The 2,735-nt window shown below is 42.7% G+C and overlaps 1 non-coding gene across 1 annotated transcript; it reads right to left on the reverse strand.

The window, feature by feature from the left end:
- Positions 1-2,409: 2,409 nt before the first annotated feature.
- On the reverse strand, positions 2,410-2,481 carry Trnat-cgu (transfer RNA threonine (anticodon CGU)). Its single transcript has one exon. It is a non-coding gene; the product is annotated as a tRNA-Thr (tRNA).
- Between the last annotated feature and the right edge of the window lie 254 nt (positions 2,482-2,735).

The following is a 2,735-nucleotide window of genomic DNA, read 5'->3' on the forward strand; positions in this document are numbered from 1 at the left end:
AGCCGCCGACCCCGAGTTGCGGGAGTGCGATGTTGAGGCCAAACGTCAGCGTCGTCTTGCCCTCCAGGAATACGACAACTGTGGTGCACGCCTCGGCAACGCTAGCGCCAACTTCCCCGGAGCGACGGCCAAGTTTCAACGCAAGTTTCTCAACCGGAACGTTCATGATAGACATGTTCGGTTGGGTGATGCCCAACGACGATACGCCCATTCTCATCGTGGGGGCAATATTCACTACAGCAGACCCACCATAGTAACAGTTTCGCTGGATTCCATCTTCACAGCAGTGGAAGGGCTCTGAATATTCTTTTTTTTTAGCTTCGTTTTCAAGGTCAAAAACGTTCCTTTGGTGGTCGGCCTAAAAATATGTGATACATCATTAGATAACTCGACATGTCTGCTATGTATGTGAGAAGTTACAAAAAGGTAATATGCACTGAAATATAAGCATGGTAATATAATCAGCAATTTCGATGACATAGTAAAAGCAGCGGAAGAATTCTATACTGAGCTGTACAGTGCCCAGAGCAGCCAAAGTACTTTCATTCGAAGTAGTGATAAACAGGATAAAGAGGCCCCTTCTATAAATAGCGATGAAGTTAGAAGGGCCTTGAAAGACATGACCAGGGGAAAAGCTGCTGGAGAAGATGGAATGACAGTCGATTTAATCAAGGATGAAGGAGATATCATACTTGAAAAGCTTGCGGCCCTTTATGACTTCAAGTGTACCAGAAAGCTGTAAGAACGTAAACATTATATACTTCGTCCATAAGAAGGGAGACGTTAAAGAATTGAAGAATTATATACCAATTACCTTGCTTTCAGTATTGTATAAAATATTCGCCAAGGTAATTTTAAATAGAATAAGGGCAACACTTGACTTCAGCCAACCAAGAGAACAGGCTGGCTTCAGGAAGGGATATTCTACGATGGATCATATCCATGTCATCAACCAGGTAATAGATAAATCTGCGGAGTACAATCAACCTCTCTATATGGTTTTCATAGATTATGAAAAAGCATTTGATTCAGTAGAGATACCAGCAGTCATAGAGGCATTACGCAACCAAGGAGTACAGGATGCATACGTGAATATCTTGGCAAATATCTACGAAGATTCCACAGCAACCTTGGTTCTCCACAAGAAAAGTAGAAAGTTACCTATCAAGAAAGGGGTCAGGCAAGGAGACACAATCTCTCAGTGCTGTATTCAAGTATTCAAGCTCTTAGACTGGGAAGGCTTAGGAGTGAGAATCAACGGCGAATATCTCAGCTACTTACGGTTTTCAGATGACATTGTACTAATCAGCAACAATGGGGACGAATTACAACAAGTTATTGAGGATCTTAACCGTTAAAGTGTAAGAGTGGGGTTGAAGATTAATATGCAGAAGACAAAGATAATGTTCAATAGCCTGGCAAGGGAACAAGAATTCAGGATCGCCAGTCAACCTCTAGAGTCTGTAAAGGAGTACGGTTATCTAGGTCAATTACTCACAGGGGACCCTGATCATGAGAAAGAAATTCGTAGAAGAATAAAATTGGGCTGGAGTGCATACGGCCGGCATTACCAAATCCTGACTGGGAGATTACCACTGTCGTTAAAAAGAAAAGTGTACAATCATTGCATTCTACTGGTACTAACATATGGGGCAGAAACTTGGAGGTTAACAAAGAAGCTCGAGATCAAGTTAAGGACCGTACAAAGAGTGATGGAACGAAAAATGTTAGGCCTAACGTTAAGAGACAGGAAGAGAGCGGTGTGGATCAGAGAACAAACGAGGATAGCCGATATTCTTGTGGACATAAAACGGAAAAAGGGGAGCTGGGCAGGCCATGTAATGCATATAGGATGGATAACCGGTGGACCATTAGAGTTACAGAATGGATACAAAGAGAAGGGAAGCGCAGTCGAGGACGGCAGAAAACTAGGTGGAGTGATGAAGTTAAGAAATTCGCAGGCGCAAGTTGAAATCAGCTAGCACAAGACAGGGGTAATTGGAGATATCGCAGGGAGAGGCCTTCGTCCTGCAGTGGACATAAATATAGGCTGATGATGATGAATATTTTAAACGCAAAAAAATACTCTTTGATATGTTCGTACGTGAATCGCGATCAGACAGCACAAATATATGAAGCCTTGAGGTCTAGCAAGGAGAGCTTATTAATAAAATAAGCCCGAGAAACTATTTAACAAATGGTGACTGACTTTTTTAATCAAATACGAAGACAAGCGACATCCAGCGAAGCCACAGCCTCAACTCATATATATATATATATATATATATATATCATAAGAAGCCAACAAACAGTGACACCAAGGACAACATAGGGGAAATCACTTGTACTTACTAATTGAAATAAAGAAATTATAAAGTAATGAAAATGAAAATGGATGAATAAACAACTGGCCACAGGTGGGGAACGAACCCACGTCTTCGCATTACGCGTGCGATGCTCTCACCATTGAGCTACCGTGGCGCCATTTTCCCATCCACTTCCTGGGGTATTTATGTCTTACAACTAGAATTAACCCTGGGAGTGTTAGCCAGCGCCACCACCCACAAACCTGGCGGCGGATGTGGAACATCCTTTCTGCCGCAGGCGTCATGAGTACGTGATCTTTTTGGGTGAAGGCAACTGGTGAATAAACCCACATATGCTACCTGAAAGCATCAATGTTGCCGGATTCGAGCCCTCGTTATGTAATGAACGAGAAGGAAGGGTTCCCTTCC

The sequence above is a fragment of the Dermacentor silvarum genome, chromosome 1 (assembly GCF_013339745.2).
Source record: "Dermacentor silvarum isolate Dsil-2018 chromosome 1, BIME_Dsil_1.4, whole genome shotgun sequence".
NCBI lineage: Eukaryota > Metazoa > Arthropoda > Arachnida > Ixodida > Ixodidae > Dermacentor > Dermacentor silvarum.